The sequence below is a fragment of the Leptonotus elevatus genome, chromosome 4, assembly GCF_054856555.1.
Source record: "Leptonotus elevatus isolate MCC_2025b chromosome 4, RoL_Lele_1.0, whole genome shotgun sequence".
Lineage (NCBI taxonomy): Eukaryota > Metazoa > Chordata > Actinopteri > Syngnathiformes > Syngnathidae > Leptonotus > Leptonotus elevatus.
In genome coordinates, this window is record NC_141242.1 from 5,201,735 (window position 1) to 5,216,362 (window position 14,628).

General features: G+C 37.8%; 1 protein-coding gene, 1 long non-coding RNA gene and 4 other non-coding genes across 6 annotated transcripts in view; 5 read left to right on the forward strand and 1 right to left on the reverse strand.

Annotated features, from left to right (window-relative positions):
- shisal1b (shisa like 1b) overlaps positions 1-7,843 on the reverse strand; it is a 64,282-nt gene extending 56,439 nt beyond the window's left edge. The window contains exons 1-2 of the mRNA XM_086074132.1: positions 7,658-7,843; positions 6,078-6,174 (exon numbers count right to left, since the gene is read on the reverse strand). The gene's annotated coding sequence lies outside the window, so the exon portion shown is untranslated. The remainder of the gene's footprint in view (positions 1-6,077; positions 6,175-7,657) is intronic.
- On the forward strand, positions 4,930-5,001 carry trnae-cuc (transfer RNA glutamic acid (anticodon CUC)). The gene has a single exon. It is a non-coding gene; the product is annotated as a tRNA-Glu (tRNA).
- On the forward strand, positions 6,394-7,097 carry LOC147175101 (uncharacterized). The gene is made up of 2 exons (XR_015094568.1): positions 6,394-6,473; positions 6,813-7,097. It is a non-coding gene; the product is annotated as an uncharacterized LOC147175101 (long non-coding RNA).
- A 197-nt stretch (positions 7,844-8,040) lies between the features above and the next one.
- Positions 8,041-8,114, forward strand: trnan-guu (transfer RNA asparagine (anticodon GUU)). Its single transcript has one exon. It is a non-coding gene; the product is annotated as a tRNA-Asn (tRNA).
- Positions 8,115-11,535: 3,421 nt separating this feature from the next.
- Positions 11,536-11,609, forward strand: trnan-guu (transfer RNA asparagine (anticodon GUU)). The gene has a single exon. It is a non-coding gene; the product is annotated as a tRNA-Asn (tRNA).
- Positions 11,610-13,420: 1,811 nt separating this feature from the next.
- Positions 13,421-13,494, forward strand: trnan-guu (transfer RNA asparagine (anticodon GUU)). The gene has a single exon. It is a non-coding gene; the product is annotated as a tRNA-Asn (tRNA).
- The last annotated feature ends 1,134 nt before the right edge of the window (positions 13,495-14,628 follow it).

Sequence of the window (14,628 nt, forward strand, 5' to 3'; positions counted from 1 at the left end):
AAAATAAATTAAAAAAAGGAAGCTCGGACTGAGAAGAATGGTGCCTAAAGAAAATGTGAGTTTGGATGTGGAAGCGGCAGATTAGGCCTAAAAGAACAGGAAAGTATATCTGACCAGCAGTGTTAGGAAAGTAACTAAAGTAACTAGTAACTACAACTACCAATATTACTTTTCCCAGTAATGAGTAGTGTAACAAATTACTTTCAGATTTGGAGTAATATTACATTTACTTTTTTTCTAAAGTAATCATTACTATTTTCCTTCCGACCATAAACACTACAGAAGCAATAAATTTTTTGTTTCTTTGTTTGTTTTTTGGGAAACAATTCGGTCTGAATGAATTTGACACGTACTAAAGTACTGACATTCTCTACTCGAGTAAAAGCACATGCAACTACTTGGGTAAAAAATTAAACTTTGGTACAAGTACTCACTCAAATAATTACTCAAGTAAAAGTAAAAAAGTACAGTTTATGAAATGTACTTGACGACTAGAAGTAAAAAGTATTTTACCGGATGTTTCCTCCTACATCAATTTGAAAGATATTAGCCAATGGAGAAAAAATGGGTAGCTATACATATAGCATGTCGTGGAGCCAATCACAAGCTGGGATGTAGGGGACTGTGTGTAACGCTTCATATGAATGGCAGAGCCAGGAGACATTGACAGCTGTTTTTTCTTCCAGGTCAAGTATTTAATGAAAAAAATAAAAAAAGGAACGACCTTGTTTTGAGAATGTATCAAGAAAAAGTACAGATACTCATATTAAAATATAAAAGCAAAAAAGCAGTCTAAAAAATAAATACTCAGGAAAGTACAAAGTACTGTAAAAACTACTCGAGTACAGTAGGGAAGTATTTGTACTTTGTTACTTCCCATCTCTGCCCAGCGGTTGCGTACTTCCGGAACTGTGAACCGTAAACTGTTTTTATCGTTATCAGTTTGAGCCCAGATGTGGTTTCATTTAGTCAGCAATTGATGAATTCATATATAGTAAAAGTCTTAGTGTTCATTTAATTCAAACGAGGGTACAAATTGAGTCAGATGGACACATCATGTCATGTGTACGGTACACTTTTTGGAGTTAAATCAACAATAAGAATGACAATTTACAATGCAAAAACAACTGCTTAGGTCGAACATGCAGTGTAAGACTTTTTGGGGAGAAAGGTTGCAATTACTGAGGGCGAGAAAAAAGTAACTTAAAGTCATAAGTAACTAGTTACTTTTGACAGGGAGTAATGAGTAAAGCAAATATTTTTTTCTAGCAAGTAACTAGTAAGAAGTAATAGGCCTATATTATTGATCTTGAGTAATTTTCCCAACCACTAACTGACAAAACCTAAATGAACAGAACGATAGGACAAAACTCCCCAACAAAAAAACTTCACAAAGACACCAAAATTCCTCTTTACCTTACGCGCAATGTGACTATGGAGTTTGAGGTTCGGCATTGAGCACATCAGTGAAGCGCACTTATCTTGAATTGCCTTTTATCTGGTGCATTTGATGTATTCTGTCTTTCAGTTCCGAAAGCACGTTGAGAGTTTGCGTCTTTGCCGGCATGTTCATGGTCAGTTCTGTTTGATTGGTTGGCGATCAAAGCACTCGAATGTGACGAGACAGCCTGCAGACACCGAAGACATGCTCAAGGATGCCACGGACAAGCTAAAAAAAAGTTGTACTTTTCAAACTGCCATGTAGGATTTATCAGTCTTTTTATTATTAATATAGTTTTATTTCTATGTCATGACTTGTTGTCAATTTCATGACCTGAATTTTCTTTTTTTATATATATATATGTGTTGGTATGTTAAGTTAGTTAGCTATCTTACTAGTTGACCAATCCACTACATTTTGATGCAAATCAAAGTCTTAATTTTTACTTTACCATTACAGTCAACTTGCATTGGGGCGATTAGGGTCAGTAATGCACCAAATCTGCATTACCGCCACCTACAGGAGCATAGTGGAACACACCGTTTTTGTCGTAGACTGAGATATTTATTGTTTAATGCAGAAGTCTGAGCTATACTAAATTACCGTTCTAGTTCGTATTACCGTATTTTCAGTACGTATTTTTGTTCTAAACAAACATAAATTATACAACGGCGTATGTTATTATAATGAATATTTATAATATTCACAATACAGTCCTGAGTTTTCTTTCTTCTTTTATTTTGAGATCGGCACAATCACTGTTCTCAAAATTACATTAAAGTATATATATTTTTAAACCAATTTAGCTTTGCTATACAGAAATGGAAGTCGTTTGAGTTGACTGTACTTGTAAATTCAGATGTTTGCATGCACCTTGCCTGACTGAAGTTCAGTTACAAAAATAACTTGCGATTATGCGACCTGACAGGAGATACGAGCGCACGTTGATTAATAACGACGGATGAGTGTCAGGAGCATGCAGGTCGAACGGTTTGGCATCTGCCTTAAGCCCGACGGGTCACAAGTAGCCAGGTGGAAATAAATATGACGCATATGTCAAGAGGACACGTTGTGCTGCGTTTATTTCAGCTGCCGCTGAGTTTGCGTGCATAGCATGTATTTCTGCCAATGACCGTCCTAAGGAAATTGGTGGGGTTATTTGCTGTTTTTTTTTTTTATGGTGAGCCATTAACCTTCGCTTTTATTCACCGCCAACATGCAAGGACCAAATCACCTATATGGTACCAATCGGAAAATAATTATATACAAGTTTGGCTTTGAAAGGCAACAACAAGGGATTCAAAACATTGTCAGACATCATTATTTGAAATGAAGAGCTATTTTCCAAAACGAAAATTAAACCTAATTTCCCTTCATTATGTACAGACTCGTTTATCTTTTGTAGAAATGAGATCATGAAATACTTTAACAGGGTAAAATTAATTATTGAAAAATTGTGCAAGTCTGAGTAAATAAAAATGTGTTTATAATTTTGGGGGTTGAAAAAAACTCTCATGTCTACCAAATTGCTATAAACCGCCTTAATAAATTACCTTAAATTTTAAGAGTTGAGAATTTTAAAGTTACTGAAAATGTTACCTGCACTGTAATTAAATATGTTTTGATAGCAAGGAGTAAACGAAAGCACTCCAAAATCAGAGGAAAAAATTCCACTGAATCTGCATTTGTATTTCTGATCAAGGTTTAATCGCGGAGTAAATGGTTTAATGGTCACTTATTTTGTCCCTTTCTGCAACAGTAGCCTTTAAAACAGAATTTCAATTTCATGCAACGTCAGTCAGAATGAGTTGGTCTTTGAACTGAAGGACCAATGAATATTGCCAGATTGACCCTGAAATGCCATCTTCAAACTTTCTTCTTTTTAGGCATTAGTTTGTGCGACGTTTTAGTGGCTTTGCTCATAATTGACATAAGGGGCGCTTTCCTAAAACTAAATAAAAGCACCCCCCCAAAATTTTTTTAAAATTCTTGTTATAGTGTAGGCTACAGATTTTATTGTCATATTCCGACTGGGGCAGCACGGTGGTTGAGTGGTTTACACATCTGGGTTCGGTTTGATATATAATGATTTATTCATTTAATTTAGGTGCCTTTCAAGACGCTCAAGGATTTTTAAAAAAGCACTACAATAAAACAGAACATTATCTAGATTAATTATGAGCAGATTTTCTTTTGGTATTTCAGTTTCCTGCCAACACTGAAGACACTAAATTGTCCTTTTTTTTTGTGAATGTGAGTGTGACTGGTTATTCGTCCCTTTGCCCTGATTTGCTGATTTGTGCAAATTAACGGTTTCAATGTATTTCAGCTTACCTGCATTTGATGTTTGTGATTGTGGAGGCTAAGTCACTGAGTAAATGGATTAGTCGTCACTAAAAGACCAGTTATTTTTGCCCTCTTTTATAAGTTAAATTTCAATTTCACGCAACGCCAACCCGCTCATTTAAATGAGTGTTACAATCAGAAGCAGGTAAATAGAGGCACAGAGGGAAGTGCAAACAACAGAACGTATAATGGCGGGTCTCTTGCTTGTTTACCTTTTGGATGCTTGATTATTACTTTTATTATTGTTATTAGCAATTAGCCATATCAGTGGAGAGAGTTGTACTTTGATATTAACGGGGGGGAAAGTTGTCGACACACCGAGCATCTTGGTTTGCCGTGGCACAAAAACATGACCCCCACACACTTTAATTGGTATCTACAAGACTGCCATTGAAAAACAAGACTCGAGTGGAGTGAGGTGCTCACAGGTGTACATATTTTTGTCATTACCACTCTTTTACCGCCATAAACGTCAATTGACGTTAAGGACACGCCCACTATATACCGCCAATAACGTCAACTGACGTTAACTGCGTTGTTTTTTTTCCCTCAATGGGCAGCGCAACGTCTTGTTGTGAAAATCCAAAAACACGCACTAATTATGACCAGCAGATGGCAGCATTTTATCTCTTTTCAATGGGCTCCCCTGTATCAAACTACGTGCATGAAAACATGGCTGATCTTAGGAAATAGAACGTTTTCAAGTATGACATGAATGATGAAAGCATTTGTCACATTAAATCTAATTTACAAAGTGTCACTAAACAAAAATATTAGTGTCAAAGTCACTGTTGTGCAGAAAATGTATCTTTTCACAAAAAGATTGTTTTCTCCTTATTTTTTTCCATTTTTGGCTTGATGTCACTCAAATGACCTATTTTCAAATGATAATGACTAAAAAACTGAATATGGTAGAAACATACTTTGTTTTCTAATGAAAGAATGGAATCCAATCTTCCATATGGTATCCACCATGTTTATGTAGTCAGAGTACACAATATTCTGTTTGCCTTGAAAGATGAGTAAAAATGCTCAAAATCGGCTGGCACTGTAGTTTTATTTTTATTTTTTTATTGGACGTTTGGTTTCATTTCACCAACACTACAGTATGTATGAAATTGTGGCCTCCAGCTGAGACAGCTTCCCTGGTGGTCTAGTGGTTAGGATTCGGCGCTCTCACCGCCGCGGCCCGGGTTCGATTCCCGGTCAGGGAACATAAGCCTTTTTTCCCCCCTGTTCTATTCTATACCTCGTGAGAGCTCAGTTTAGCACGCATCAAGGTATTAAAGTTGCTAGTTTTTGGTTTATTTAGTTATTATTGGTAAAAAAAATATAGCCTAAGGACCAAGAATTAAAGCAACTTATCACACTATTATTGCTCAAATTAGCCTGTTTTGAGGGGCAGTCCTGGGATTGAGACAAGGGTTGCTACTACTATTTGTGTATGTCTGTGGGGGGTAAAAAGTGTGCTCAAAAAAAGTATGAATGCTCACGCACGGAGGCAGTACTTGATCAGCATGCAATTTTTCATTGACGTATGGCGTAGTAAGCTTGAACCTTATGAACCTTGCCTGGCAACAAGCAGTATGCGTGACATTGATATATACTACAGTATTTATATTCACAAAGCAATTGGAATAGAAAATGTGAAAAAAGCATATTCAATCAGCAACCAACCCCCAGCTTTACATTTCTCTCTGTGATTTATGACACCTTGTGTGTGGCATGAATGAGGAAAGGACTCATTCAAATGTACTTCACATCGACAGGAGCGTAACAGTGGCGGACAACTGCCACTCTGGATTGCATTTTGGGATGCGTGGGTGTGCAAGTCAATTCTATTCCTGGAGCTGGATGACTTAGCGCTGCAGATGTCGACTTGAGACGTTCGGAAATAGCAAAGCTTCAAATTGGAGGATTGTTAGCAGGATGAATCGGAGCACAGGCACACACACCTGCGCCAGCCTTTTTGGTAATGGAAGATGTGAGAAAAATGTCATACACATGCAGCTGAAATTGCAGCAACGGGCTTGTGATTTGATAGGAAAGCCCATTTGACAAGTTTGGTTTAGCATTTGTTTGTTTTTTTGTTATTGCATTTTGTTCCATTTTAAATGGGGAGAGTTGTATTAGAGTTGGGGGACAAACTCGTATTTGGATATATCGTTTTGTTTTTTTAATCTGTTTTTGTTTTATTTTATTTATCAAAAGTAACATCCCTATACTTGGTAGTTCTCAAATGTACGTACTTGCAGGGGGCAAAAAAAGTGTATCCCAAAGCATAATGTACCTCAGCCAAAAGTGTCTTCTTCTGAGGGGTGTCACACACACTCCGTTTACAGTTGTGAGGCTGTCCTGGCTGCAAAGATGTTCCTGCAGTTCTGTTCCTTCAAAACACAAGTGTCAGTTGTTAGTATTGCAATCAAGGAGGACTGAAGGAAATAATCTTCCATTGTGTCCCTAGAATCAGAGAGCATTCACATGATAACAACGGTTGGGCGTCTCGCTTCTTCTGGCTGTCAGAAATGGAGTGCGTTTCCATGGCGACCACGCGGCTATTAAGCCAGCTGTCCAAACGGAAGATAACACAGTGTGCAGAGTTGAGAAGGACTTCTGTATACGTTTGCACAGGTGGAAATGATCGGACGCAAGTCGCTCATTACCAGGGTGGTGAGAACCCAGTCTGGTAAAGTTGCGTTACATTTTAAAGATATGTTTTTGGACATTTTATTGTTACTTTTTGCACGTTTTCTTTTATTCCTTTTTTTAAATTCAATTATTTAACATTTTTGGAAATTTTATGGTAATTTTCTGCTTTTCCTCTTCCTTTTTGGACATATTTAGGTAGATTTAAAAAAAAATCTACCTTTTGTCTCTTTTTTTATGACAAATAAAAAATGTGGACTCTGAAATGTTTTAATATTTAATTATTCATTTTGTTATCTAAATAATTAATGCATTTAAAGATATTTTATCTGTAGTATAAAAAAAAATATGAATGTATTTTTCTTTTCTTTTTTTACAGATCCACAAGCAGCCACATGAGAGGGACTAAAAAGTCAAATGTGGCTCCAGAGCCGCAGGTTGCAGACCACTGATTTCGCCCATACTAGCCCTGCTGCATGAATGCAATGCAAGGCACCATCTGGCAGCCGGTGCAAAAAAGTGCCCTGCCAGACATGCTCCTGTCACAATGACATCTTTGCTAATGGAGAAACAGCTTGTATTTTACAAGGCTGCCTGTAAAATATACATAGGCTATATATGTATGAGGGTGTTGCACACACAAGTAAATATTTTACGAAGTTTATATACAGTAGTGTATTTCTTACGCGGCAACGAACTGTGCGTTCGTTTGCAAAGGAACCACAGATTCAATCATATGTTAAATGATGTACATGTGAAAATAAAGACATCTTAAGCAGGCTAACCCTCCACGTGGGCTCATAGGTTACTATGACAACCAGAGAATGGAACGGAGTTCCCTGGTTGCTCCCTTGAGTTGAAAAGGTTTTCCCTTTCTTCTCTCCTCTCGTCTGACATGATCACACATGACAATCGCACATCAGCACATCAAATGAACACATCACGTCCAAAGTGGAAGCCTGCAGGAGCACGTCAAGTACCTTGTCCTTCAAACGTAGTGTAGCATATGCTAGTGGATCACCAACCTTTTTTCCACCACGGACCGGCAACCCAGTGGGGTATTTTGTAGATATAACAATAAATGTGACGCCACATTTTTATGGACCTATATTAGCAGCGCCCTCCTTAAACATAACAAGGCATCACAGAACAAATCTAAAGTCCATGAGTAACTCATTTACCATAACGCTAAATTATGAGCGGGCCACCGTGCGTGGGAATCACCTGTAGCTGTAAGTCCATGCCATTCACCTTTCTTTTCCTTCTTGGTCATACGCTCCTGTGTTGTCTCATCACTGTGCCTTTTCTCCGTTGCAAAGAAACTTTCCAAATATGTCTGTTTTTTTTACTCATTTTGCTAAGTTGTCGATTAGCATCAGCGCTACGTGACTGAGATAATTAGCATCTTGACATGCGTCAAGGATCCGTCGTAAACGTAAACAGAGAGTCACTTTTCAAAATAAAATGTGAATAAAATAATTAACCGGAAGTACAGTAAGTTTTTTTTTTGTTCTTTCAACTGGGCGGCCCGCCGCGGACCGGTCCGCGGTACCTACGTCCAAATAGCGTTCACGGAACGAATAAGTTGTTACTGCATTTTTGAGCATGTCTCTGTGGCGCAATCGGATAGCGCGTTCGGCTGTTAACCGAAAGGTTGGTGGTTCGAGCCCACCCAGGGACGACGTTGTTTCTTTTCTAACATCTGTAGGGTTTAAATTAAAAATGAAGACAGGACTTGCAGCGCTTTTCCTGACATACGTTACAACAAACAAAAATATGCAAATTAGTTCTGGTCGCTAGAGAGATGCCATTTTGTTTCCTGACAACACTTGAGGTAAGACCAAGCCTTAATAAGATAGCAGTTGGGCCTTGTAGCTTCTATTTCATATTCTACTACAACTCTTTCATATAGTTTGGCACCCGGCTGCCACTCACAGGTCAATCTGATCAATTTTTGGGCGAAAGACGATTATTAGTGGAGATGTGGTTAAATGGTGTGATGTTGGTTATTGTGAGTACATCACACATAAGAGCAGTATCAACACAAGGTTCTCATATTTTCAATATCAGGCTGTTAAAAAAACGGTACACGTAACCCATTTTAGTAAAGACAATTATATTACCTGATCACACCTAGCAGTCTGTTCTGATACATTTCCATTACAGACTGTAATCCAGAGAAAAAAAAACAAATCCTGTGTAATTATCTTTGTGACAATAACGAAATCAAAAACAAAGCACGAACACTCAATAACAATTTGCTGCATACTCCTAATCAAAGCATGCGCACCTGTTGAAGAGACGCCTGTGTTTTTCCATCGTTAATATGCGCTCTGTGTCATGATGAGATGCTTGACTTCTCTGATTTCAAGGCATCTCACAGTTCTCCACATCTTGCTTTGTAACAAAACTTTATACGAGGCTTTCACCGGCTGCCAACAAAACAATCAGCTCATCTTCTGGCAATGTGATTTGGCTGCACCTGAAGTGACTACTGAAAAGCGTATTAAACTAATTATGCCCAATAGGAAAGGACAGAGTAAAATAAAAGTAATCAAAATGATATGCAACTACAGGAGCGATCATTTATGCTGCAAACAACAGTACAACGATCAATCCATCTCATATTTTTCTTAAAATTCTTAATCGTAAGCAATAGTTAACTCACGATTAATCTCAAATTTTATATATGTTCTAAATGTACTATAAAAAAAGAATTTTACGAAGTTTTCATACTTTTATTGACATAAAAGTGGGGGGAAATGTTAAACTAATAGAAATATGGCTGCATCTTTTAGTCATTGATACAGTAATTTCATATTAAATCATAAAATGGAGTTAAAATAAAAAACGTATACTGTACTGTAAAAAACAAATGTTTTTCATTCATTTTGTGTGTGTTTTTGTGTTGATCAGGGGCAGACAAAACAAGTTTTACTTCTTTCTGTCCTCTTTTATTTCTTTTACTTTACTTTGAATTTGAATATTGCTTTATATTGTCTTTTTTTCTTTTACAAATGAAATAAATAAACGATTGATTGATTAATCTTTAACATGAAGTAACTTGTGAAATTCTGCACATTTAAAACCATTTTTTTTAAATACAACTTGACCCCCGTCTCCACAAATATATGCATTATTATTAAATTTATTAGTGCTCAATTTTGACGTGGACGTGTCTGTTGCATTGTGACCGGAATTCCCCCAGTACTGGCTTTGCAAGTAAGGGTTGGTCATTAATCGAGCGTTAAAAAAATGAATGGCGTTAAAGGAACTTTAAATTAACTCAAAATTAACTCACAAATTTTGACACCCTTACTTATAATGTTTCTGTGGCGCAAGTAGGTCAGCACATTTGGGTGTTAATTAACTGAAAGGTCGGTGCTTTAAACCATTTTAGAGTCAGAAACAATTCAGTTTTTACTTGGTTCTGGATAAAAGTCAAAAAGATAACCAATCAGCGTGGAATGCCAGGCCACTTCCTGGTTCACTTGGGGTGACTTAAACTGGAGATCTGACCTGCATGTCAACATTCTCATCTGAGCTTTAATTATTTATTTATTTTTTTACCACAGACGGCAAAAGGACAGGGCTAAAAATCCATGAGTGAAAGAGGAAAAGCAAAAAAAAAAATGACAGTTAATGAGGGATTATACGTCATCAGTGACATTTGCGGAACATTTTTATCGAGCAGTATTCATTATGTGGTGAATTACTCCCTTTTTAGCACCTAATCAGCCCGCTGTGGATTAGCTCCAGCTCATGTAAAATGTATTCCATGCTCAGACGTTCTGGAAGCCCGCCATGAAATACCATTCATACCGGTCAATGCAATTCAGGCATGTAAATAAATGGTTGCGTGATCGGAACCATCACCAATCATTTCATTCTCACGGGCATCAATACCTTGACTCCAAATATCTGATATGGTTTTCAGGCACTTAACATCGCTCTCCCTATTTGGTATTCTGTCCGTCTCATTTAGCCAGCCAAGTTGCTGTGTGGCTGACCTTTAACTGGTGAGATAATTAAGTTATCCACCAGGCATATTTAAATAGTGCCCACATAGTTAATATCCTCATTGTTATGCGTTTGAGTGAGGAATAGCTCAACCGTCTGTGGCAACAAGGCTTCCATAGTAAAACAAGACAATTTAGTCAAATTCATTGTCTTGATATGCAGATTATGTCGATTACGCTACGGTGTAAAATGGAAAAGTGAAAATTGTTTTATTACAGTATTGTCACTATGACTGGGATGTTTAATTTAAAGGGACATTTAGTGATCTCTAGTGCCATCTAGTGGTGAACTGATAATTCATAAAAATATGTTGTATCGCATAAACATATATTTTTTTAATATAATCGTAGGTCTAGTAATCACTTATTATGATACATGACTGTAGTCTCACTTTACTAGAGCTGCCATGTTTCGCCGCCATCTTCCTGCTACGTGTGCCCAAAGGACAACTTTGCAAATGTAGTTAGCCCGGGTGGTGATATTTTCCAGTGTCGGACCCAACGGGTCGATCGCATCGTACCTTCCACAGCTGGGGCCTGCAGGTGGTCGTCACCAACTCCCGTGATTTGGGCCCGTCGCTTGTCACTTTCTGCTTTGCTCTCGCAAGCTACTTTTTTTTTTTTTTTTACTAGCTCCTCCCGCTAGCCGCTCTTGTTAGCCGCTCCAGCCTTTAGCTCCGACTAACTCCCGCTAGCCGCTCTTGCTAGCTGCTCCAGCTAAATCCAGCTAAGCTAATCTTAGAGTTATATAGGTTAGGGTTAAGGTTAGTTTTATAGGTTATGATTAGTTTTTTCAAGTACACCTGCGCCAATCTGTTTTGTCACAAACTAGCTGAGGAAAGAACACGGGGGGATGAGGCAAGGCAGGATAGCATAGCACCAATGCCAAACACCCGATTGACCTCAACTAGCAATCGCACTGGTGAAATATTCCATGCTGTTATCAAGACAGGACAGAGTACGTTATGGTGACTACTTTACTGGATTTACACGACAAGTTGAATTCCATGAATGAAAGTATGGGAGGAAAGATAAGTCTTCTCTGTACTTATACTTTAAGAGCTAAGTTGTACAGAATTGCATGTCTCTGTGGCGCAATTGGTTAGCGCGTTCGGCTGTTAACCGAAAGGTTGGTGGTTCAAGCCCACCCAGGGACGGAATTTAATTTTGCTAGGCTAAAACACAAAGCACGTTACGTCCAAACTCAGTGCCATAAATACACAAGCAGAGATACACAATAAAGGCTAAACCACAGGAAACTGTTGCTACAATATAGGAACTATAGACATTTTGAAAATGACTTCCTGATTAAATCTTCGTCAGCGCTTCAACATCTTGTGCTCAGCTACATTGAAGGATGCTCTCAATGGTTTAGCTTTTGACCATGGTGATCCTTGACATTTACTCTGGAAGCGAAATGTCAGATGCTGGTATTTTAGAATCTTCCTGGAGGTGAAATTGACAGGGTCATTGAGCGTCTCATCCAGAGAAACGAAAACCACACAACGAATATGGTGTGGCAGGTGTTCTTGTTTGAAAATCAATAGCCGAGAAGAAATTGAAGCTACAAATTTGAGATTGCCGTAAAAAAAAAAATACTTTGTCGTGGGTTTGATTTCCACTAAAACGTTTGTACTTTGAAGTGATCCATTTGTAAGCCAATCCTATTTTTGTCTGTTTTGATTGGATTCTTTTGGGACTGAGACGATTTGAGGCCAAAAAAAAAAAAAGTCAAAAAAGGGAATGTTTTATTATTATTATTATTATTTATATATCACGGAAACACAGAAGCTTGCAAGATAATAAAGAAAAGCACCAAACTCCCAGCTGAGCTGTGTCAGCTCTTTGAATCATTGAAATGTTCACACCTACTACAAAGACTTGGGAAAATCATGTCAACCTCTCGTCCCAAATGATACTGTAGCCTGCTTGAACTACTTTTAACTCTACCAGCATCCATACGTCACTACGTGCATGGATACACAAATTATGGAAATTAAATGGCTATGGTTTTGATCAACATACAGAGAGCTGATTATTTTGCGGCTAATATAATTCTATTCAGTTGTTACATTTGGCTGTTAAGATACCTGTTGGTGGCTCAAACCCAACCAGGTATGAAATGATATTTTAGGCATACTTTAAAGATCATCAGAATGCTATTTTTTTATAATCTACCATTACGTTTGGTGGAACGCATGCTTGTGTCGTCATTGAAACAATACAAGTTAAACGTTTGTTTTTAGATGTGGCATTTAGCGGGAAACGACCGTCATTAAGTCATTGAACAGTTACAGTGATTCATTGGTTTTGCTGAAGTTGCATGAATAACTGTGAATCTAATCACAAAACCTGGTTTGACGTTTCTTGAAGTCTTTACAAAAGTGTGGGGGAGGGAAAACTTGAAGCAGTTTTTGCCAGTGAGCAGAATACTTCTTTGTTCATGGAGGGTGATGACACAAATTGAAAGATGTTGCAATGTTGATTCTGGTCTTCACTCAATAGCGACCAAAATGAGGAAAAGTGAAAATTGTACAATTTTTACATGACAGGCTCCTGATTTGAGCCAGGCACAAATAATTAAAAACATAAAAGAGAAATAGAACAATAGAGTAAAATGTATAATAAAAATGCAGATCAAGGATGTAAGAGTAGAGCTGGAATGTATTTATTATCTCACATTGAACCAAAAGGAGACAGGGATTTTGCCGTGTCTGTCTGAGCGCTCACAGTGACGTAACTTCCTGCTCTAAAGAATGCTGGTTACGGGCCAGCGGGTAAAAAGCAGCACGTGAAATACAGCGAAACTGACTTTTGTTAATAACTAATACTTATCTGGACAAACTAGCAGATTACAACACACCAGCAATCAGCAGCGTGTGCTATAAAAGCACGTATGTGTGTCTGTCTGGAATGTGCTGAGCATGCTATAAGCGAGAAGATGTAATTTGGCTGCTTGCTTCCTCATGTCTCTGTGGCGCAATCGGTTAGCGCGTTCGGCTGTTAACCGAAAGGTTGGTGGTTCGAGTCCACCCAGGGACGTACTGTTTTAGATGAACTTTACATTTTACCCTGTGATCTAAAATTACCATAAATGACAACCACAGGTTGGCGCTGTTAAACTTTTATTTATTTATTTTTTCATTTAAAAAGTGGAGCATAACTTCAGTTCTGATTCAGTTGGGAATTTATGTGGCTACTGTTTATCTAGCACTACAGTACAATACTGATTGGATATGGTAACCTTATCCTAGCATATTTTGAAAACCGTGTTACTATTTCCACTTGACTTTGCGGCACCCATGCATAACAAACTGGCAATCAAACGACCACAAACTTATGAGTCGGCCATAAACATGGCACTTTGTGGGCCGCTCGACGTCTGCGCTGGCATTTTCCTAGATTAATGTTGTTCAATAACTGAGCAGGAGATGACCTTAAATGGCCAACTGATGAATCCACTTAGACACTTTCTGAACGCAAGCCGACTGACTTTCTATGACAGGGTTTTTGAGTGAGCAAGTAAACGGCCTTGTCAGTAATCTCTCTCGTAATGTGAGCCATCAATTTAAATTTAAATGTCAAGTTACATGGGAGGAGAGATGTAGAGGACGCTTATCAACTCAACAACAAGAATCTAGACACAGATAGGCTCAATAGTGTTTAAGACTTGGCATTTGTGTCTAGTAGCACATTTAACCCTATAATGCTAAATTTATCATATTAAATACATTTTTGAGCCCTCTATTTCATGAGTATAATTTTTTTCCCCCATTAAAACCCTGATCTGACATGCATTGCACAGATAATCCATTAGAGGGCAGTCTCACCCAGTTGATGGCTTTCCCAGCAACCTTGCAAGATCGCCCCATTAGAGATAGGAGAGACACCTATACTTATTAATAGTGGGAAATGTTCTAGCACATTTTTGGAAATACCAATATGTTTGGTATGTCTGTTTATTATTTTATTTTTGACAGTTATGAATGTATGAATTTAAAGCATTGTGACCGGATGTATCAAATATGACACAAATCAAAAGTAAAATGTGGAAGTTGATTTTCCCCCCAAAAAAATGTGTTTGTTCGTTCAAAAGGACCAATAAATACTATATTTACAAAGAATCAGAATTTTCTCTCATATATTTCATGGTTCAGGCTTTATAGGGTTATAGAC